The sequence below is a fragment of the Aplidium turbinatum genome, chromosome 7, assembly GCF_918807975.1.
Source record: "Aplidium turbinatum chromosome 7, kaAplTurb1.1, whole genome shotgun sequence".
NCBI lineage: Eukaryota > Metazoa > Chordata > Ascidiacea > Aplousobranchia > Polyclinidae > Aplidium > Aplidium turbinatum.
The window spans coordinates 24084667-24109419 of NC_137478.1; the positions used below are offsets into that span (position 1 = coordinate 24084667).

The 24753-nt window shown below is 37.4% G+C and overlaps 1 long non-coding RNA gene across 1 annotated transcript; it reads right to left on the reverse strand.

Moving 5' to 3' along the window:
• Nucleotides 1-3357: 3357 nt before the first annotated feature.
• Nucleotides 3358-5219, reverse strand: LOC145774791 (uncharacterized). The gene is made up of 3 exons (XR_014290056.1): nt 4769-5219; nt 3997-4118; nt 3358-3553 (listed from the first exon to the last, which is right to left on the reverse strand). It is a non-coding gene; the product is annotated as an uncharacterized LOC145774791 (long non-coding RNA).
• Between the last annotated feature and the right edge of the window lie 19534 nt (nt 5220-24753).

The window sequence follows — 24753 nt, forward strand, 5'->3', positions numbered from 1 at the left end:
GCTTGTGTTAGGACAGCTGCGCAAACGATTGCTAATTTGGTTTCTGACACCCCTGGCTTGTCAGAGGAAGACAGGATAGAAATGTCGTTAGCTCGCTTGTCCCAGCGTTTTGGGGTTCGTGGAGGTCTTTTCGCAGAACCAGAAATTAGAAAGTATCGCTATGGTAGCAAATTGACTTCGACCTCTTCCAGTGATCTGAAAGAGTTTAAAGATGAATTGTCGCAGTGTTTGCTTTACGCGCAAGCTTATGGTCAGCGTGATAAATTAGAAGGACGTTTTGTTTTGGATTTGGCCCGGGACTACAGAGAAGGGGACTTCCGACTGAAAAACGGCATGGGCCTTAAAAGGGTTACTACCACTGAATCGAAAATCGACAAAAGATAATATCTAAACGTCTTTCTGTTTCATGTAACAACTTTTACGGGTACTCAGCACAAAATTGAGTAAGCTGTGGCTATATTTACACCATATAGTGTAATAATTACCTCAATAGTGTTGCCAGATAAGGAATTCTGCCCTAATTTGAGAAAAGTTTAAAGCTGTTGAAAACGAAAACTTGAATTTTGTAAATTTTTTTAGTTCTGGGCAAAGATGAAAACGCTCATTTTATTCCTAACTCTAACCCTTACCTTAACCCTTCCTAACTTTAATCCTAACTCTGGCAACACCTGATTGTAACCATGGCATTAAGTGTGGAAAAATAGCTCCTTCCAATTGAGTATATAGTGAGGAAAAATGTGCAAACACTGATAAAACGTAACTTTAGTATAAACATTTCACTTATAACAATTAAAATCATAAGGCTACATGGAATCGCCAATACTATAAGACCGTATATATTCCTGTTTTGGAAAATTAAACAAAGATGATGAATACTGCTGCAACGCCGACTTTGTTAGGCCTATGTGTTTCCGGTAGCTCCAGGTCCCCTGCTGCCATGGGCAAGCATATTAACCCTTGAAAGGGGGGTTTCACGACTGCCAAGTCGCTCATTGTTGCCTGGTTTCGGAGGATGTTTGAAGTTCTTTGATTAGGATAGGATCTCTACACAAACAGATAGAAAATAATGTAGTGCAGTCGAGCAGTGATACATATAATACAAAATATACTAATCTGCATCGTATTTATGACCTCAGCAGTCAACAGTAGCATTTGCTAAATTCTGGAGTTTTCAACTGCTGAAATACATCAATTATATACGGTATGTCAATTACTCAATCGGTATTCTACCTAGCTTGCAGAACTCGCCATAACAGAGATGTGAAACTAAGATGCATCTACTGGTGATACCAATGTTTTTTGATTTATGATAAGTTCTTTCTAAGCATGAGAATGAACAAAATAACATGGCCTGGAAGTTTTTATATGCTTCTCAGATCCATTTAAAAAAGCAGTTGCATAGCATTAGCAACAATCAGAGCAAGAAGTACACAGTAGTGGCCAGTGGGTTTATGAAACGATTACCATGGAAATGATTTCGAAACAAACCTTTACTTGGTGACTTTACAGACATTATTTTCCAAATATTAAGAACAAATTTAACAAATCGTGATGTTTCAATAAATGCAGGGTTTGATTGCCCATAAACTTCCAAACCACGGACAGTTGACTCACTGAAGACACCTGCAACATAAATTTAAACAAAACCTAAAGCTTTCAAGAAAATAATTCAGCGCATGCAAGCGTGCTAAATGATTGGAAGAGATTAACGTGTTATTTCAAAAGTTAATCAAAGCAAACGTTGCTAATAATTTGGCAATATTAAAAAATATAACACGAACAATTCATTGACATGTAAAACTGTAAATTTAGTGTTACACATATGGCCATTAATATTAAGATACTAACCTTTGTTAAGTAAAAACAATATATACTTAATGAGTGCATGTTGAGGAGAAGTTCTTGCTATGTTGCTGGGATTGAGTGAACCTTTCTTCAATGAAAATGCCACTTTCAGTGTTTTGTGCTCTTCAAGAGCGTACAGGTGTTTAATGTGCGAAAAAATTCCAGTACATAACTCCCCAAGTAAATCCTGATATCCAGACGTAGGAATACACATGCGATCCCTATTAATAAAATTGTGTGTGAAGTCAAATACCAGAAACAATCTCTCCCCAGGCCTGGTTGGATGAACAATGCTGTGCTGCAGCTTTCCTCCACACAAGTCAATAAACATTTTTCTGTAAAAAAGTACAATATGTTCCCGCACAACAACGTGTCGTTGGTCCAACGTTAGACCATCGGAAACGTCCCGTGGGCCCTCCGTTGGTTTCCGACGTTGGCGCGTAACAAATTTGGCCAGCGGGCCACCTTGGGCGAATCGTCAGTCACAAAAATCGGTTGGTTAAACGTCGATCCCCCGGTGGCACACTGTTGGCCAACCCTTTCCCGACCATTTGCCACCTGCGACCAACCTGCGACCAAACGCTTTCGTTGGTTCGACGTGGGATCCACGACGCAATTTACAACTGTCCTCACTGTGGCGAAAAAAGGCTTGGCTAATCGTAGACCCAACGTTGATGCACTGTTGGCCAACCCTTTCCCGACCATTTGCCACCTGCGACCAAACGCTTTCGTCGGTTCGACGTGGAATCCACGACGCAATTTACAACTATCCTCACTGTGGCGAAAAAAGGCTTGGCTAATCGTAGACCCAACGTTGATGCACTGTTGGCCAACCCTTTCCCGACCATTTGCCACCTACGATCAAACGCTTTCGTCGGTTCGACGTGGAATCCATGACGCAATTTACAACTATCCTCACTGTGGCAAAAAAAATGCTTGGCTAATCGTAGACCCAACTTTGGTGCACTGTTGGCCAACCTGACGACCAAACGCTTTCGTTGGTTCGACGTGGGATCCACGACGCAATTTAGCCTACAATTATCCTCACTGTGGCAAAAAAGAGTTGTTTAATCGTAGAACCAACGTTAGTGCACTGTTGGCCAACCTACGACCAAACGCTTTCGTTGGGTCGACGTGGAAGACGCAATTTACTATCATCCCCTCTGGCGAAAACGATTTGGTTACTCGTGGGCCTAGCGTTGGCCATCATTTGCTAATCTACGACCAAACGCTCACGTTTTGCTCTGACAAGGGTTAGACATTACGACCTCACCAAACCGAAAACGTTTCTTAACTTTGACCACATAGTGGCGTGTTGTTAACTCACTTTTTTCGAGTTAATCTGTGCTGAAAATGATGACCACGAAGACGTGGGATCGAGGCCTCAATTCGCAGTAAACCTTATCACTTACCATACTAGCATTCCACTCGGTACAACATTGCTAGAAAAGGCACTCATACAAGCAAAGAGTAGGACAGATGGCAGTTAAGTTTGTTTTTATTTCTAACCATCACAGCAAAAACAAAGAACATGCTAAATATAACAGCGGTCTAGAAAATGGCATGAGGCAAATTAAATCAAATTTCCTGTCTTCCTCTTCTCAAACTTCTCAGTCCTCATCTCTTGCGTATTTCAGCCAGTCTGAAATAGCGGCATGGATATTTGAATTTGTTGCTGTGGACAAGTTATGGGTTCTTCGTACTCCATCTAAAAATAATAATGTCATTGGGATAAATTGCCAATAGCTGGTCCAAACCAATATGTCTAGTGGAAAAGGTTGGTTGCTGAAGCCACGTAACTAACTCTAACAAGCAACTTTTTCCCATAAAGCAATGAACTAATCACATTGAAAAAGTTCTGAAAGTATCTCCCATGGATAAACTCAGAATTACATTGATTACAACAGTCTGGAAAAAAAATGAGAATTATCCTGCTACAAATAAACTTTGAAATCATTTCTTCAAAGATTTTGCGAATTACTTCTATTACAAATACAAAATTATGATTTTTCGTCACTGTAATAAACACCTTTTTCATGCAACCTTGCATTAAATTAACTACAGAAGCTTTGTCTGTAGTTATTATTCATTAAAAACTGAGAGTTTGTTGAAAAAGAAACATAAGGTAAAGGGGTAAATGCTTAAGCTGACCATGCTTGTGCTTGTAGTGAAAAAGGATTATCGAAATCTGATGTAGCCTCATCATCATCCGTCATCACCATCATCCATCATCATCAGCCTATTCCTCACAAATAGAGCAAGTTTTCATCGACCTGAATATTCAAAACAATTTACTTTAAAATGTGAAAATGACCTTAATGACCTAACAAAAACTTGACCCAATAATTTAGTGTTTTTTTAGATTTTATGTTAAAACTAATTGCGTTTAATCAATTAGATCGTACCAAAATTGCAAAATTGCGATACAAGACAGTCGTCTGAGCCACAAAACTGGCGACATAAAAATAAACAAATTATTGAGGGTGAGCTTTTTTTATCAATGTAGGAGGAAACATTTTGCTTACCAGTGTCCATTTAAAACAAACTGACTTAAAATAAGTAATGGTATTGAATTGACTTTTCATTGATCTATTAAACAAGCATCTGGAACCTTTTCGTTACTTTCAGAATCCTTACAAAAAACGCACCGCGCAAGCTTGCTACAAAAAGTTGACTTCATCGAAAAAACAGGAGATAAGCTATTTAGTATTATCGAAACTAACACAAAAATCAATGCACTGCACAGTACACACCCAGGTGTGTCCTAAAATCTAAATTTATGAATAATTAACCTATGTATCGGTATTGCATTATAATTAATTATAGTAGGCTACTACATTGAACTAATTGAACCATCTCATGCTTTATCAAAAATGCTAACAACAATAAAAACAGCGATATGCAGTACCTAGTATACACTCACCAATGCTTTTCCAGGCGACTAATGATAGTATTCGAGGCTGGAGCTTGTAGGCTTAAAATCTTTCGCAATTTCATTGGTTGGACCTTGCTGACATACCAAAGCAACGCAATATTATCTTTGTAATTCGTACAAGCCCTCAAGCCGTCACAACTCACTGTGAATAAACTTGAAAGCAGGGCAGCATGGGAAAAAAATGAAAAAAGAAGAGGATGACCTAATTAACACCAATGCATGACCTAATTAACAAAAAGCTGTTTATTGCCAGCCAGCAAAGCATGCTTTTGTATCAACATCTGTGAACGTTGAATCAATGAAAATCAATTTCTGCTCTGTTGTCCGGGTGAATCTAGTAGTTAAACTTAATTCAATTCAATCAAACTTTGGATTTAATTAAACCACAATTCTATTTGGGTTAAATCACTGGCGAACAAAATCAGGCATTTTACATTGATTCAACATCTTCAAACATTGGATGAATGTGAAAAAATTGGACTTTGCTTTTCAATAGAAACTTTTAGGTCGAAACGAAATACTTCGAAAATTCGAAGCAAACGAGATGAGAACAAGTTTTGTGGCTAAAGGAAGTAATTTGTATTGAACACTCGAAAGTCTGAATGGTTGAGAAATAGTTTTGCCCACCACAAACATTCATATGATCATTTGTAGGCTACTTTATGGGGGATATTTGCGGTTACTGTAAAAACATGATGAAATCATTTTTTTGGTCCAAATTAAATTATTTTATTTTGATGTAGTTAATTCTAGTCAAACGTTAAATACGGCAGATGTAGGCTAACGAAAATCCTTATCCTCAAACAAGACAAAATTTTTGCATTTTGAGTTTTCTTGGTTGTATTTTCAACAAAATATTATTTTTATATGAATTTTTGGCGACGGCTTATATTTCATTTTCAAAAATTTCCGATATCCAACCGATTTACTGACTTATAAACTATTGAAAAGCTGTAAAAACGTTTATCAAAAGATGAATTTCTTTAATCAAATTTATGCAGCATTTGGTCATGCAACATTTTAATATAGGCTATTTGTATGAGTGATTGTAACACTTTGTTTCGTGAGACTTGTGTTTTCTCTAATTGAAAACTATTTGATTCAATTGCGTAGGCTAAGCATTTTGAATTCTATGGACTTTGAGTCTGATTGCAAATAAATAAATAAAATAAAATTAAGATTTTTTGGCAAAAGGTTTGCTCACAACCGAATGCCCACGGCGACGAACGCGCTGTGGGGCCCACCATTGGCTCAACGTCGCGTCAACAAACTATTTTTTACATAGCGTTTTTGTTAGAATAAACCTTTGTTCACTTTAATTTCGTCAAATTGTAGCATATACTGGCCAATGCTTCGAATTATTTTGTTGTGAATACGAAAAATGATATTTGTCGTAGAAAGGTTGATTCACAACCGAATGCCCACGGCGACGAACGCGCTGTGGGGCCCACCATTGGCTCAACGTGGCGTCAACAAACTATTTTTTACATAGCGTTTTTGTTAGAATAAACTTTTGTTCACTTTAATTTTGTCAAATTGTAGCATATACTGGCCAATACTTCGAATTATTTTGTTGTGAATACGAAAAATGATATTTGTTGTAGAAAGGTTGATTCACAACCGAATGCCCACGGCGACGAACGCGCTGTGGGGCCCACCATTGGCTCAACGTCGCGTCAACAAACTATTTTTTACATAGCGTTTTTGTTAGAATAAACCTTTGTTCACTTTAATTTCGTCAAATTGTAGCATATACTGGCCAATACTTCGAATTATTTTGTTGTGAATACGAAAAATGATATTTGTTGTAGAAAGGTTGATTCACAACCGAATGCCCACGGCGACGAACGCGCTGTGGGGCCCACCATTGGCTCAACGTCGCGTCAACAAACTATTTTTTACATAGCGTTTTTGTTAGAATAAACCTTTGTTCACTTTAATTTTGTCAAATTGTAGCATATAGCCTACTGGCCAATACTTCGAATTATTTTGTTGTGAATACGAAAAATGATATTTGTTGTAGAAAGGTTGGTTCACAACCGAATGCCCACGGCGACGAACGCGCTGTGGGGTCCACCATTGGCACAACGTCGCGTCAACAACTATATTAGTCATATTAAATTTTTGTTGAAATGAACTTTAAAAATTCTTCATTTCACAGAATTATAATACATACTTGCCATATCTCTTAATTCATTTGCCAGAAACACCAAAATTGAGATTTATTCTCAAAAGGTTGGCTGACAACCGAATGCCCACGGTGACGTACGTGACGTTGGTTCTTCGTTGGTTCAACGTTGTGTTAACAACTTATTTATGATATTGACGTTTGTTGAAATAAAAATTTATAAAAGCTTCAATTCACAGAATTGTAATGGGTACTTTTCATTATGTAAGATTATTTCACCCGGAATATCAAAATAAACAATCGGTGGCTGGAGGTTGGTTTTCAACTGAATGCCCACGACGACAAATGCGACGTTGGCCCACCATTGTCTTAGCATTGTGTCCACAACCAAGTTTTACACAATATATATTTGGTAAAAAAAATGTTTTATGTGGTTTATATCACCAAATTATAACATGTTGTACCCTTTTTTACTGATTCTTTGTCCAGTTAAAGAAATAATGTTAGTTGGCAAATGGTTGTTTTGCGGCGAAAAGCCGACCGCGACGTTCGCGACCGTTGGCCAACCATCAGCCGACATTGTTTGCTGTGCGGGTTAAAACATTCTCCTTTGTAGCCCAAGGCTATTCAATTATATATCAATTATACACCTACCTATGACCTTGTTTTGCAGCTATTATTATTGTAAAGAATGCATGGAGCTGGAAATACGCACACTTGGCAGCTTAAGGAAACCTATCCTTAAACCCTTAAGTAATGGTAATCTGTGCTATCACCAATTGCACATTGTAATCTGAGGTTTGCACAAAACCACACATTGTGTTAAAAAAGCTGCTTTGGATACTGCAAAATTTATTTATAACAAAGTGGCTATTTTTACACACTTGTTGCTATGGTTATAATCAGCTCAGTTGTTGCCAGAGTTAGGATTAAAGTTAGGAAGGGTTAGAGTTAGGATTAAGGTTAGGGTTTTGATCTTTGCCCAGGACTAAAAAAAAATTCCAAAATACAAGTTTTTGTTTTCAACAGCTTTAAACTTTTCTCAAATTAGGGATTTCTCAAATTAGGAACTCCTTATCTGGCAATGCTACTGAGGCTATTATTACACTATATAGTGTAAATATAGCCACAGCCTATTTATAAAATCATTTCACTATAATGGTTCTTAGGTGGATGAGTAAGAAAGCCTACCTGTTGCATACATGGTTGTCAACCGATACCGCCACAACTACAAGCAAGTCATGTAAAGACAGCATAACCTGTTTAAACCACTTGTGTAAAATTCCTGTATCCAGTCTGCTAACAGGAACGAGACAAACAACATCCTTATAATGGCAGACTGAACCATGAATGCTAACACTGTCTTTGCAGGTATGCCATCTTCAGTGAGGCCAATGAATGAACCATTCGAATACTCTATTCTTTGTTGTACACTTCATCAATCATTAGAGTTACTACACATTCTTTTTTGGTTTTCCGGTTAGATTTGTAACCTGACTGGCATTGAGGTGCACACAACATGTATTAACCATATTGCTGATAATTGTGACAAAAAATGTACAAATATACAATAAGCACTGAAAAGCATATGTTTGCAGGTACTTTTAGCCTAGAATACATCAGCCAAAATTGTTAAAAACATGTCCTGTCAATAGCCTCACAGCAATTGCAGCTGAACTGTCTAAAAAAAAACTCAAAAAGCCTAGCCTAAATCACCATTTTATAACATTGCTTTTTGTTCAAGTCTTTCTCACCATTACTCTGCACACTTGTCTTAACTTTAAAGCAAAGCAAACTTAGACTACTACATCACTTAACGAGTTTACCTCCAGGCTCCAGTCTTCAACTGACAAACCAATACTGAAAACGCCATTAAGAAGTTCGCGCATGCGCACAACGACCCTCTTAAAGCCCGATCAGAGAAACAAAATTTGTTCAGTCGGAAGTCCCCTTCTCTGTAGTCCCGGGATTTGGCTAAGCGACTCCCGTTTGACGCTAAGCAGCGTTATCTTGACTTTTTAGGTGATCAGTATGGTGGCACTGATGAGCCTACTTTTCAGAGTTTGTTTGAATTTGTAGTACGGGAGGAAACGCGTAAGTCGACTGATTTTAGCATTATGCTAATGGGCGATTCTGGTGAGTCGCAGCAATTTAAAAAGTTTGGCAAAGGAAAATTGCCTTCATGTCCGGTTAGGCAGACGTCCGTAAAACCCCATGATGATGTGATGTCAGGGAGTTCGCAGTACTCGACTGTTGTTGGCGCACCGCGCGGTGGTGAGGCTAGACGTAAAGACCTGCCGGCATGCATTTGTTGTTCGTCACGTGGTCAAGTTGAATATCATTTTTTGTCTAATTGTAAAGAATTTTTGAGCTTGACACCTAAAGATCGGAGAGATGTCATTGTGAAAGCTGGCAAATGCTTGAATTGTTTGCGCCAGCATATGGTTAGGGATTGCGTTCATGCAAATAACTGTCGTAAGTGTGGGCCTAACAACGATAGGAAACACTATTTTCTTCTGCATGATTTTTATGTGACGTCACGTGATTCTCTGGATTCGGTTGGGAAAGATGATGCTCGTGCCAGAGTTCCTGTGCGTAATGTTAAGATTGGAAATGTTAAAGCAGCCTTTAACCGCGTTACTGCTGCTCGTGTTTTGAATCCAATGACTGGCAAATCGAAGTTGGTGTATTGTCAGCATGATCCTGGTTCGCAGTTGACGTTTGTTTCGAGTGATTTGGTGTGTGAACTTGATCTTAAACCGTACGATAAAGCGTCGTTTAAAATGGATACCCTGGCTGGTCAGAAAGCTACTTGTGCTGACCTTGTCAAACTCAACATCCAGTCGTTAGAGACAGATGAACTGTTTTGTGATATAACTTCGGTAGTTAACCCAGCTTGGGCTGACGATGTTAAAACTTTACCGCATAAACAAGATTTAAATGGTTTCCGTCATTTTCATGACGTGAATATGTTTCATTTGAATGATTGTAGTACTGTAGATGTACTGATTGGCAACGACAACGCTTATTTGATGTGTGCAAAAAAAGAGCGTGTTGGTGAAAATCGTAGTGAACCACATGCTTTGCTCACTCCTCTCGGTTGGTTGGCTTGTGGTGGTAAGTCACCCTTAGATGAAAGCGTTGCTAAAGTGTGCAGAGTGCAGACGTCTTCAGAGTCGGATGTCATCTCTGGCTTTCAGCGTAAAATTGAGTCTCGTGATATGGAAATAGCAGACCTGAATAAAGTCATTCAGGATTTGACGTTGCAAAATGAAACCTGTGAATTGTCTCGCAATGATAAGTTGGCTAGAGAACTTGTTGAACCGAATATTGAGTTGAAAGATGGTCGATTTGAGATACCTGTTCCGTTGAAGGGAGATATTGATCTACCTAACAATTTTGTGTTGGCGTCAGATAGAGCTGCTGCTTTAAGAAAGAAAGCTTTAAAACAACCTGAACTTCGTGATTTCCTTACTGACACCATGAAAGATCTTAAATCAAATGGCTATATTGAGCGTACTGGTGAAGCAGGAAATGTCAAGGGATTTGAATGGTATTTACCATACTTTGTTACGTCACAATTAAAAAAGCGCATTGTTTACGATGGCAAGTCTGAATTTCGAGGAACTTGTGTTAATGATGTAATGTTTTCGGGTCCTGACTTGTCAAACCCTCTGGTAGATGTCTTGGCTAGATTTCGGCTTGGTAGATTTGGTCTCATGGTTGATGTGACTAAATGCTTCTTTCAAATAAAGTTACCCGAGTTGATAGAATCAGCTGAATTTCACAACGCCCTGAGACAGAGAGAGATAAACTGGGAATTTATACCTCCGTATGCTCCGGCGCAAGGTGGCGCCTGGGAGGCAATGGTTAAACAATTTAAAATCGCATTTTTTCACATTTTGGACTCTTCAAGTCGTAAGCCCAAATTTATTGAACTGCTTACGTACACAGGCAGTGCCGTTCGGATCGTGAACGAACGCCCTTTGGTACCTTTGAGTGACGACCCTAGGGATTTTACTGTCATCACCCCTGCCTCACTTTTGACCCCATACTTAGACCCATACTGTGCTGTTGGGCAACCACATGATCGTGACCAACTAAGAAGGGATTATCGGTTCAATTTGTCACTTTCTCATCAGTTTTGGAGTAAATGGATCGATTTTTACTTGCCAGGTCCTCAGGGCTGGAAAAAATGGCTAAAAATGGCCGAGAATTTGGAGCCTGGTCAACTTGTAGTGGTAGGTTCTCTCCAGGACATTGGTAAACGTGGGAAGTATCAACTTGGGAGGGTGCATGAGGTAGTTCCACAAATTAGGAAAGGGAAGCCTGTGGTTCGTAGAGCTAAAGTTGCCGTCTGCAACTATGATGAGAGTACGGGGAAAGTGAAAGTAGACTGTGTGTTGAGGGATATTTCGTGCCTCGCCCCCGTAAAGAACACCTAAGTGTTAGGGTTTGAGCCTGGTTTTGTCTGCGGTGGCCGACACTTGTCTGAGCCCAGAACAGTCGGTTATTATCGCAACCATGGTATATAGCGTCATTTTTTGCGTGTACCTACTACCTATGGTACCAATTTCATGTATCGTCGTGTTTATTCTTATTGCTGTTCATTCTTTGCATGCCCTTTGTATTTGCGTATTAACTTAAACGTGAGTGATTCAAACAATTTGTGTATCATGTGTTTTTATTCATTGGCTCACAATTGTCGTCAATTCTTTTTTAGTTATGCCATGTCAGACTGTCATAACTAGGGGCCGCGATGTTACAGACGGTTGTTCGCCTGGTCAAACGTCATGTAGAAACCGTTCGGGTCTACTGAATATTACGTCATGGAAATTCCTAAAACATGAGCCAAAATTGCACCATCGTCCGTAAGACTCGTGTCAGACCGGTTTAAACCTGTTTCAGTTTGAGACCTGTTTGGACATGAAATATTGCGTCACGAACTGCTCTCGTGCCTTTGAGTTATCACAAATTTTTCTGATTCATTCTCGAAGTTGTTTGTTGGAAGTCGGTCGCACATTTAACTGGTTTATTTGGTGCTTGCTAGCTGGACAAATTCTCCGTCTTTTATCCAAGTAATCTGTATCGTAGTGACAGTTTTAGAGGTGTAGGCATTGCACCAGTCATTTCGATAGCCGCGGGCTAATTTTACTGGAATACACCTTTGAATAGACGTTTCGAAAGTGTGTTTATTTTTCGGTCATTACGTACAGACGAACGGATTCGGGAATCTTATGTTACAATTTTCCCACGAAGAGATTATGGTTTACCGCTGTGACCAGAGTATGACCGAAAACTTTTGTATTTTTCATTTTATTTTCGTGTTATTATGTTAAGGTTTGTTTGCCGTCCGGTTGGTAGGTTTGCATCAAGTTCATGTCCTTACATATCATGTGGAGCATTGTTATTCTTAAATTTTGTTCTTGAATATTTGTGGCTATGCTTATCAAGGAAAAGCACGATTTCGACTCTGGCTTGATATAAATCGAGGAATAAATCAGTTTTGCTGATGTTGTGTTACCAATTTTGTTTTCAATTATTCTGTAAAATTCATAGATGAAAGTTAAAAGACGTTATTATTCTGTAGTTCTTTTGGACGATCTTGTGGATGATTTGTGTTATTTCATCATCTTTTATTACCATGTTTATATTTATCTGCAACAACTCATCATCATCATCATCGGCCATGCCTGAATAAGGCGTCGGCTACCGTGAGTCTCCACAACGATCGATTGTCCATACTTCTAATTAGGTTTTCAAAATTTTGGTTTGTCCATGTTAAAAGATTTTTGAAGATTTTCAAACGTGGATGCCCCTGGTGTCTCTGACCAGGAAATCACCCCATCATTGCCGAGTGTTTAATTCCGCGTTTGCGGTAGACATGCCTGATAAATGTCATTTGCCTTTTTTTGATAGTTGTGATGAGGACGCCAGGGGTGCGCCCAGAGCGTCTCCACACTTCATCGTTAGTGATTTTATCCATCCAGTTAATTCCCATCATTCTACGAATGAACCAAATTTCAGCACTGCAATTTTACCAAATTTCTGCAACAACTAGGACGTCTAAATTCTGAAGTTTTTCTGAGTAGGCTGAGTAGACTATATCACAACTTTTACAACTTTTGAGATTTAAGGTTATCAACCAATTTTTTGACCTTGTATTTGGATCGTTTGTTTATACAGCATTTGATTTGATAATAAGCGAAATAATTTAACTAAACAAACCAAATCTGGTACCCACAATCCTCCCTCAAGGTGTTCAGACTAAAGCAATATGGAGCAACAACTGTAAACAGACGATTGCATCACAAGACCAGTCCTTCACTGGCGTGTACTGTAGACCAGTGCTTCCCAACCTTTTTCAGTTCGCGACCCACTTTTGATGCAAGTTTTATCGTGCGACCCACAATGAGATATGACATCTTTATTGTGGCATCTTTACTACTGGCGTACGTACTGAAATTGTTAATGCAACACAACCGTGGCCTACGAAAATACACACGGTATACATTTTCGTAGGCCAAGAAAATCTATTTTAGTAGGCTACGAACACAACACATCTAATTGTTACATATTTGTTGCATAATTGTTGCGTAATTATAATGCAATAATTTCCCGATCTAATAGAAAACAGGGTGCATAATATTATTCATGAAAATGGAAAGTCAACAAATGAAGTGAAGATAAGAGTAGCGATGGCGAAGACGCAGTACTGTTCAAGACCAAACTGCGGCTTGTGAAATCCATAGCAATGTCGGTATTTTTTAGAAAATTTTAACATTTAGAAATGCTTCGCAACCCATCTGAAATAGTTTCGTGACCCACCAATGGGTCGCAACCCACCAGTTGGGAAGCACTGCTGTAGACTACAACGCTTTGAGTTGTTTATTTCGCAACAGTCGGAAAAATCAGTAGAAGTCTGCAAGTTGTAACAAGCCATTGAAACAAGTGAGCCAGAATTTACCCGGGAATTCATTAGCATATTAGTTGCAGCAAAAACGTCTATATTTTTGTCAAAACGATGTTTTATATACGTAGTTGTCACCAAGATTATGGAGAGAAGTGATGAACGGAATCAGAAACTCATGCAATTCATTTTCTCTAAATCGAGGTTCAGCTAATCATCATTTTTTTACTAGTGCGTTCTGCTACGTATGATAAGCTATTTTCAAATGCGATCATTCACTGCTGTAGCTGTTCGTTATGAACAACCTGGTTTTAGGAAGCATTTTTGAAGAATTTTGGTCCCATGTTTTGACAGATTCAAACTGTAAAAATCTAAATGCAAAACATGTTTGCAGAATACGAAGAAACTTAACGCATAGGGTTTTTCAGCATCAATTAGTTCTTTGATAACTTCAGTAGCGGTTTTTTATCATATCATCGACATTATCAGTAATTTAAACATCCCCTTTCTTATAGTTTCAAAGTTTGCGCGCAATAATTTTTTGTCTAAAAGTTCAATTTTTGTTTTGCATGTTTAGTTGATTTCAGCAACATGGTCCTGTGTTTTGCCATGCTAGACAGGTAGTCATTACCTGGTCTAGCCCCCTGAAGAAGTCAGTCGTGTCTGATTGACGAAACGTCGGAATAAAAACAGATAGTCACATTATACATCTTGTGATAGTTCAGCTTAATTTGCACCAGTAGAACATCATGTTATTTAACTAAATGCCTGGTGAACAGCCTCATTCAATTTTTAGTTATACCACTTTATCAGTAGGTGTTGATGTTTATAAAAGCGCTTTTCGTCATTGCCATCTTGCATTACAAAATGATGCAGAGTCACTTAGTTTATCCATTGTTTCAGCTCCAAGTTGTTCATTTGTAACATGAGAATTTTTTATCGTAAAAACAATGCAGAAATATGTAGAAAACTAGTTTTTAAAATCACGTCATTTGCAAACCCTTCTATGGCTAAACAGCCCAATGCGTGACTGGCAGGCTCGGCCACACAAACAAAGCACAAGTTGATGCAAACTCGGAAACTTTCACGGACTCCTTGAAAACGCTTTGCGGACCCTTTGGGGTCAGCAGACCCCGATTGAAAACCGCTGGTCTACGCCAAGCTGTAGACGACGAAACGTTGACTTAATTTACTTTATATCAGAAATGTTTGGGTTTTTTCTCTGTTTTCCCTCCAACTTCTGATTGGTTGAAACGCTGTTCCTGTAACTTTTGATTAGTTCAATGTTTCATTGGCTTTACAAAAAATTTATATTGAAGTGCCTACCTTTTTTTCAGTGAGAACACTCGTTTTTCTGACATGCTTTATGATTTACGTTTATGCTTGTCAGTATGAACCCCGCTTAAGAGTTGACGATCAAGCCTGGTTTGTTATATTTTGTTTTGCACCAATCTACTGTCTGAAAAAACGAAAACTGGTAATCAGAACAAATATAAAATGATGTTGCCAAGGTTCACTACGTCATTTCAATTTTTATTATATCACTGTGCCATAAAATTGTCAAATGATTTTGTCATTTAAAATAGTTCGAGTCCATTGTAAAAGTTAAATCTTATTTGTAAAGGAGTTGTTGCTGAGCAACTGCAGCCAAACAGGGTTTGTTCACTTTTATTAATGATTGAATGGATTGGAAACATGTTTGTGATGTCAGGGTGTATAATATGTTGACTTTGCGGTGCTGGTTTAGGATCGGCCGCCTTGGTTAGTGACGTCACAAAAATCTGTGACGTCATGCAAAAAAACGCAACTACTTTTAGAAAGGGTGCAAAAACGCGGAATAGAAGTAAAAGCGGAATGCCTATTGATTTTTAAATATTTGTAGGCATTATTATTGATCTAGCGCTAACTTAAACTGTTACTATTTTGTACCAATTCTCAGCAATTCAATTTTACAATAAAAATACTTGCTTTATTAACGTAACAACTTTCACGTTTATATGTTATCTACAAAACGAGCAATGTTATCTACAAAACGAGCAATCGTGGTTCAGTATAAGCCGCCCACAGTTTGCTGTGATCGATGAATACTGCCTCCACCAAATATGCTGTAGCTTTCTCATTTCTGCTCGGATTTTAACAATTTTACTATCGTTGGATGGCATTATGCTTCATCTACCCGAATGGATTAATTGTTAATCTAAAGTAGGCACTATATTTATGTAGCGCTAACTTAAACTTTACTATTTTGTAACAATTCTCAGCAATTCAATTTTTACAATAAAAATACCAAACCAACACAAATTAAAAGAGTATGTCTTGTTTTATTAACCTAACAACTTTCACGTTCATATGTTATCTACAAAACGAGAAATCGTTGTTCAAACGTAACCGCTCGACGAAGCTTTTTTCCAATGGATTTTTCAAGGCGATTCGATCGTGGTTCAGTATAAGCAGCCCACAGTTTGCTGTGGTCGATGAATACTGCCTCCACCAAATATGCTGTAGCTTTCTCATTTCTGCTCGGATTCTAACAATTTTACTATCGTTGGATGGCATTATGCTTCATCTACTCGAATGGATTAATTGCCAATCTAAAGTAGGCATTACATTTATGTAGCGCTAACTTAAACTTTACTATTTTGTACCAATTCTCAGCAATTCATTTATTACAATAAAAATACCAAACTAACACAAATTAAAAGAGTATGTCTTGGTTTATTTATATGTTAACTTTCACATTTATATCTAATCCACAAAACGAGCAATCGTTGTTCAAACGTAACCGCTCGACGAAGCTTTTTACCAAAACAATGCAAACACAAAGCGATCAGTTTCCAGTGTTCATTACAAGCCGCCCACAGTTTGCTGTGATCAGTGAATACTGCCTCCACCAAATGTGCTGTAGCTTTCTCATTTCTGTTCAGATTTGAGAAATTTTACCATCGTTGGAATGCACGATACTGCATCTATCCAAATTCATTGGTTGCAAGTTTAAAGTATGCATTCTCAGCAATTCATTTTTTACAATAAAAATACCAAACTAACACAAATTAAAAGAGTATGTCTTGGTTTATTCATATGTTAACTTTCACATTTATATCTAATCCACAAAACGAGCAATCGTTGTTCAAACGTAACCGCTCGACGAAGCTTTTTTCCAATGCATTTTTCAAGGCGATTCGATCGTGGTCCAGTATAAGCCGCCCACAGTTTGATGTGATCGGTGAATAGTGCCTCCACCAAATATGCTGTAGCTTTCTCATTTCTGCTCGGATTCTAACAATTTTACTATCGTTGGATGGCATTATGCTTCATCTATACGAATCAGTTAACCCTAATTCACAAATAAACACTGGAGCCATTAACTGATGGTTTAAACTTTACTATTTTGTACCAATTCTCAGCAATTCATTTTTTACAATAAAAATACCAAACCAACACAAATTAAAAGAGTATGTCTTGGTTTATTCATATATTAACTTTCACATTTATATCTAATCCACAAAACGAGCAATCGTTGTTCAAACGTAACCGCTCGACGAAGCTTTTTACCAAAACAATGCAAACACAAAGCGATCAGTTTCGAGTGTTCATTACAAGCCGCCCCCAGTTTGATGCGATCGGTGATAGTGCCTCCACCAAATATGCTGTAGCTTTCTCATTTCTGCTCGGATTTTAACAATTTTACTATCGTTGGATGGCATTATGCTTCATCTACTCGAATGGATTAATTGCCAATCTAAAATAGGCACTATATTTATGTAGCGGTAACTTAAATTTTACTATTTTGTACCAATTCTCAGCAATTCAATTTTTACAATAAAAATACCAAACCAACACAAATTAAAAGATTTTGTCTTGTTTTATTAACCTAACAACTTTCACGTTTATATATTATCCACAAAACGAGAAATCGTTGTTCAAACGTAACCGCTCGACGAAGCTTTTTTCCAATGCATTTTTCAAGGCGATTCGATCGTGGTTCAGTATAAGCCGCCCACAGTTTGCTGTGGTCGATGAATACTGCCTCCACCAAATATGCTGTAGCTTTCTCATTTCTGCTCGGATTCTAACAATTTTACTATCGTTGGATGGCATTATGCTTCATCTACTCGAATGGATTAATTGCCAATCTAAAGTAGGCATTACATTTATGTAGCGCTAACTTAAACTTTACTATTTTGTGCCAATTCTCAGCAATTCATTTATTACAATAAAAATACCAAACCAACACAAATTAAAAGAGTATGTCTTGCTTTATTCAAATGTTAACTTTCACATTTACATCTAATCCACAAAACGAGCAATCGTTGTTCAAACGTAACCGCTCGACGAAGCTTTTTACCAAAACAATGCAAACACAAAGCGATCAGTTTCCAGTGTTCATTACAAGCCACCCACAGTTTGCTGTGATCAGTGAATACTGCCTCCACCAAATATGCTGTAGCTTTCTCATTTCTGCTCGGATTTGAGAAATTTTACCATCGTTGGAATGCACGATACTGCATCTATCCAAATTCATTGGTTGCAAGTTTAAAGTATGCATTATATTGATCTAGCGCTAACTTAAACTTTACTATTTTGTACCAAAATTTGATGCTGTTAAGACTACTGATTTCTGCATCATTAACGGGTTTCTATTGTTTAATCTTGAAAATTGGTGCTGCTGCGTTTGGCTAAATGTGTAGCCTACTATTTTTGCTTGACCAACTGAATCTTGACTTCAAAAACTGCGTAGGCCAAGCACATTGATCCAACATGTCTGGAATAATTAAAAATGTTCAAGCAAGATTCAATTAAAAGGAATTAGTAAACACTTTTTGCCTATTGTCTGCATATGGATATCATTGTTTAAGTTTGTTTGGAGTTCATGGTGTTGTCCAAATGTCATATCACTTTTGGAGTAATTGATGTTATAAAAGTAAAGTTTAAATTAGCGTTAGGTAAATGTACTGTATAGCTTGGAGTTGAACAATTGACATGCAACCAATTGATTCGGGTAGATGCAGTATCATGCTTTCCAACGTCAGTAAAATTGTCAAAAAAGCTTCATCGAGCGGCTACGTTTGAACAACGATTTCTCGTTTTGTGGATTAGATATAAATGTGAAAGTTAACATTTGAATAAAGCAAGACATAGGTTACTCTTTTAATTTGTGTTGGTTTGGTATTTTTATTGTAAAAAATGAATTGCTGAGAATTGGTACAAAATAGTAAAATTTAAGTTAGCGCTACATAAATATAGTGCCTACTTTAGACTGGCAATTAATCCATTCGGGTAGATAAAGCATAATGCCATCCAACGATAGTAAAATTGTTAAAATCCGAGCAGAAATGAGAAAGCTACAGCATATTTGGTGGAGGCACTATCACCGATCGCATCAAACTGGGGGCGGCTTGTAATGAACACTCGAAACTGATCGCTTTGTGTTTGCATTGTTTTGGTAAAAAGCTTCGTCGAGCGGTTACGTTTGAACAACGATTGCTCATTTTGTGGATTAGATATAAATGTGAAAGTTAACATATGAAAAAAGCAAGACATATTCTTTTAATTTGTGTTGGTTTGGTATTTTTATTGTAAAAAATGAATTGCTGAGAATTGGTACAAAATAGTAAAGTTTAAGTTAGCGCTACATAAATGTAATGCCTACTTTAGATTGGCAATTAATCCATTCGAGTAGATGAAGCATAGTGCCATCCAACGATAGAAAAATTGTTAGAATCCGAGCAGAAATGAGAAAGCTACAGCATATTTGGTGGAGGCACTATCACCGATCGCATCAAACTGGGGGCGGCTTGTAATGAACACTCGAAACTGATCGCTTTGTGTTTGCATTGTTTTGGTAAAAAGCTTCGTCGAGCGGTTACGTTTGAACAACGATTGCTCATTTTGTGGATTAGATATAAATGTGAAAGTTAACATATGAATAAAGCAAGACATACTCTTTTAATTTGTGTTGGTTTGGTATTTTTATTGTAAAAAATGAATTGCTGAGAATTGGTACAAAATAGTAAAGTTTAAGTTAGCGCTACATAAATGTAATGCCTACTTTAGATTGGCAATTAATCCATTCGAGTAGATGAAGCATAGTGCCATCCAACGATAGAAAAATTGTTAGAATCCGAGCAGAAATGAGAAAGCTACAGCATATTTGGTGGAGGCAGTATTCATCGATCACAGCAAACTGTGGGCTGCTTATACTGAACCACGATCGAATCGCATTGAAAAATGCATTGGAAAAAAGCTTCGTCGAGCGGTTACGTTTGAACAACGATTGTTCGTTTTGTAGATTAGATATAAATGTGAAAGTTAACATATAAATAAAGCAAGACATACTTTTTTAATTTGTGTTAGTTTGATATTTTTATTGTAAAAAATGAATTGCTGAGAATTGGTACAAAATAGTAAAGTTTAAGTTAGCGCTGCATAAATATAATGCCTACTTTAGACTGGCAATTTATCCATTCGGGTAGGTCAGTCATCATGCATTCCAACGATAGGAATATTGTTAAAATCCGAGCAGAAATGAGAAAGCTACAGCATATTTGGTAGAGGCAGTATTCATCGATCACAGCAAACTGTGGGCGGCTTATACTGAACCACGATCGAATCGCATTGAAAAATGCATTGGAAAAAAGCTTCGTCGAGCGGTTACGTTTGAACAACGATTGCTCGTTTTGTGGATTAGATATAAATGTGAAAGTTAACATATGAATAAACCAAGACATATTCTTTTAATTTGTGTTGGTTTGGTATTTTTATTGTAAAAAATGAATTGCTGAGAATTGGTACAAAATAGTAAAGTTTAAGTTAGCGCTACATAAATGTAATGCCTACTTTAGATTGGCAATTAATCCATTCGAGTAGATGAAGCATAATGCCATCCAACGATAGAAAAATTGTTAGAATCCGAGCAGAAATGAGAAAGCTACAGCACATTTGGTAGAGGCAGTATTCATCGATCACAGCAAACTGTGGGTGGCTTATACTGAACCACGATCGAATCGCATTGAAAAATGCATTGGAAAAAAGCTTCGTCGAGCGGTTACGTTTGAACAACGATTTCTCGTTTTATAGATAACATATAAACGTGAAAGTTGTTACGTTAATAAAGCAAGTATTTTTATTGTAAAAATGAATTGCTGAGAATTGGTACAAAATAGTAAAAATCAATAGGCATTCCGCTTTTACGTCTGTTCCGCGTTTTTGCACCCTTCCTAAAAGTAGTTGCGTTTTTTTGCATGACGTCACATATTTTCGTGACGTCACTAACCAAGGCGGCCGATCCTAAACCAGCACCGACTTTGCTTTGTGCGTGACCAACTTGGTTTGATTGTTTGGTGCCACGCTATTCTCGTATTGCAGCAACTAGAAGAGTTGTAAAGTAATACTGACTTGAAGTCAAACTCATAAGAGGTGTCACAAAAATGCAAACAGAACATTTTTGTGTGAGGATGAGAAAGTCAGTGGCGGATTCAGGAGACGGGACGGGTGGGGAGGTGGTTGAGGTAATAGCCCCTCCTTAAAACACAAAAAGCATCTTTATTCATGATGTATTTGCAAGGTCGGATTAATGTACGGTATACCGTACATCATTGTGTTTTGTTGAAACTGCTTTCCCTAAACCTACTTGCTGGATCTGCCCTGGAGGAAGTTTATGCAGGTTGAGCAAAGATAGTTGTTCGAAGACCGTGAACAAAAAAACGTATATTTTGTCTTATAAAGTTTTAAGATCAAACTTTCAGAATCGCATTCAATTTGAATACAATAGCTGTAGTTATAGGCTATAATGTTCACAAGCGAATTTCTTTGATTTAATGAATTCAGCTTTTACAGGATATTCTTGAAAGTAATCTAAGTGTAAATTTCAAAAGACTTTGATTCTTTTCAACCGCACCTGTTTATCAAATCACTTACTTCAAACTCTCCTCTACTTTTTACTTCAATTACATCTAAGGTGAGTACTGAGTAATGCTGTGGTTAGTTTTCGCAAAAAGAAAAAAAGTAAAACACATGTATAGCCTACTTGTATTTCTGCATAGAAAGGATTATAACGAAATATAGAGTTGGCATTTAAATTCAGAGATGTACGTATGCGCCGCAAATTCTACGCCGCATACATGCGGCGTACACTTTTTGTTTGCGCTAACGCTTGCGGCCACATTTTTTTGGATAGTTTGCGCTTGAGGATGCGCCGTAAAGTTTTCGCGGTTTTTTAGCGCATAGCGTCAACGCATACTTTTTAATGTCTTAGTTGTTGTTTGCAATTTATTTTTTTTGTCAAACTGCGAAATGTTGACGTCTTGCAATTGCCCATTGTTCTAGTGTTGTGTCACAGTGTCATCTATTGTTCAGTCAGCTGGAGTTTGTTTGTATATCGCACTACTGCCTTTGACGCTAGAGTCCCACGTAGAGACTGAAGTCTTGCAGAAAAAAAGAAAGAATTAGTTAAAACAACTTAGGCCTACTGCGAAATTACTTAGTAAATTACGAGTCAGAACAGGAATGTAATGTAAGCAAGCAAGTAGGTAGGTTGGTAATGTCGCTCCATGTAAAATGTAAACAATGACTTGGCTTCGTAGTGTGAAGTTTTTTTAGTCAAGCAGTGTTGAAGGCGTTTGTAAGCAATTGTGAGCACTTTAATTTATATTAGTTAAGTCTTGCATTTTGGGGCAAATCAGAAACTTCTCAGGCAATGAGCAGTGCAGCCTATGTATCTAAACAAACTCAAATATTTGGTCTCCGACCGTGATTGCTTGCATGATGTTGTACTCTGTATGTTATATGTAGTACATTACTTTGCCTTTGCCGGTCATTCTTGTTGTAGGCTATGTAGCGTAGTAATGTGTAGGCCTACATACAGTAGGCTATCAAGCTAAGGTAATTTTTACTTGACAATTTATACATTCTGTTGCGTAAGTATGTAATTATATATGTTTTGTAACTTGATGAGCAGTTTAGCAAAACATGCATCCAGGGGCCAATTGTGAGAGGCTTTTGAGTAGCCTACTGCTAATAACACTAGTAATGCTAACTATCCCTGAATGCTAATATCAAAGAGTTGTGCAGTTCAGAATCTAAACTTGCTTGTGTCTGGCAGCAGGGGCGTTGACAGGGGGTCTAGGTGGTACTTTTGGACCCGGGCCCGGAATATTTAGGGGGCCCGGATTGAAAAGATTCCCCGCGACTTCAAACATTATCAAGACCTTACTATAATCAGATCTAAAGGAATCGCGACCAGAGGTTAAAACAGCTACTTCAGCCGTCAGATGGTAAAGTACTGGGCCCCCTTCCGGGTATAGCCTAGTGATTTCCCTAACCACGATTTTTTTTCAAAAACACAAAATATTTTTCTTACCCACTCTTTAATTCTGAATATATATATTTTTTGGTGCTAATCACTTCTAGCTACTTGCATCTACAATTCATAGCCGTAGGAGATGGGGGGGGGCAGTCGCTCCCCCGCTGAAAAAAAAATGTTGCAAAAATGTCCAGTTATTTGGGCAAATCAATCTTACCACAATGTTTCGACGCCTCACCTGTTTAGAAACTTTACATATGATAATTGTTGTAATTTATGAGATGCATTTATATTTTCTAATGAATGTAAATGTATTATCACTGACTTTGAAAACTGTTGCATGTGGTACTGCAATCTGGGCAGAATGATAAGTTTCGATTCGACAACTTTAAAATAGAACTGTAAAAAAGCACAGTTGGGAAACAGAGGTAAGGTTATTACTGATATTCACTAACATGTATGTGCATTTCTTCATGGGTAAGATTTAAAAGCCTACTGGTTACTGGTAACTTTATGCGATTTTTTGTTTTTTCTCAATCTCCTACTAATGTAGTTGATTATAAAAATTATTTGGGCAAAAATGTCTAGTTATTTGGACAAATCAATTCTTACCTTAAGTTTTCAACATTCTACCAGTTTAGTAACTTTATAGTGTTGCATTTTGTATAAAAAACATTTTGTTTTGAATGTAAAACAGAGTATCGACAATTTTGAAAACTTTTATATTTGGTATTAAAATTTGGGCAGAATGTTAAATTTCGATTCAGTATTTACAGAAAATAATGCTTCGACAAGCTGAGATAAGCTTATTACAGATGTTCATTAGAATATCATCACACTAGCCTACATTTCTTCATTGGTAGAATTTTGAAACCTTGCTGGGTTCTGGTGAGCTTATGAAGTTTTTGTTTTTTTTCTATATCCCACTAATGTAGTTGAACTTTGTAAAAATATCCAATTATTGGATAAGTCAATTTTACCATGAGTTATGCTATGCTCGCAAAACTTGACTTAAATACTACAAAGATAGCTTATCATTTTTAGATATGGTCAAACAAAATAAGCTTAAGCATTTGTTATAAACTTTAATAATCAACAGTTGTGAGCAATGTGAGGCCACATATACACCACTTTTGTGAGCATGGATCCCGGCCACTAACTATAGTTATGTACAAAGTGAAAAAGTATATTAAATGAAAACAACTTGTGAATTTTCCTGTACTTAATTTCATGTTTTTGTGAGCTATGGTTTAACTGTTTTCAGCATTGAATTTTTTTGTATAAACTGCTGTTTGTCTTTGCCAGTCCCAAGGTTGCTATGCTCAGTTATTTACTACCTATGACACAGTATTAGAGCAACAACAATCAAATATAAAGAGACACAATATAAAGATGTTAAGTTATTTTGTCATCCAATTCATGCAGTTAATATATCAGGCAATGTAAACAGTGCTATTTTTGTGTCATGTTTTGGTAATGTGGTCTGTATTTTGAGGCAATGATTGAGTTTGAAGTTATTATCTGGGAGTGGTTTTTCTTCAGTGCTTGTGATTTGAGTAGGCCTAGCTGCTTCATTGTGAAGTAAGATTATCTTTGTAATGATCTTCTGAAAAAAACATTGACTATTGACTGTG